This window comes from Penaeus vannamei, chromosome 5 (assembly GCF_042767895.1).
Source record: "Penaeus vannamei isolate JL-2024 chromosome 5, ASM4276789v1, whole genome shotgun sequence".
Lineage (NCBI taxonomy): Eukaryota > Metazoa > Arthropoda > Malacostraca > Decapoda > Penaeidae > Penaeus > Penaeus vannamei.
The window spans coordinates 49,123,131-49,123,400 of record NC_091553.1 but is presented as its reverse complement, the minus strand read 5'-3'; positions in this window follow the sequence as shown (position 1 = coordinate 49,123,400).

Below are 270 nucleotides of genomic sequence, written 5' to 3'. Positions count from 1 at the left end.
TAAGGGAGGGGAGAGTATGTGAGAGGGAGAGGGAGGAAGGGCAGGGGGATAAGAGAGGGGAGATTACGGGGAATAAGGAAGGGAAGAGGGAGTGGAACAATGAAGCGGAAAGGAAGGGGAATAAAGGAGGGGAGAGGGAGAGGAAGGGTTAAAAGGGAGGGAGGGGAGAGGGTGGGAGGCACCGAAGGGAGAGAGAAACACTTAGAGAAGGGAGATGAGGAGGACCAGCGTAAGTGGAGGGAAGGGGAGTGAGAGAAGGAGTTAAGGAAA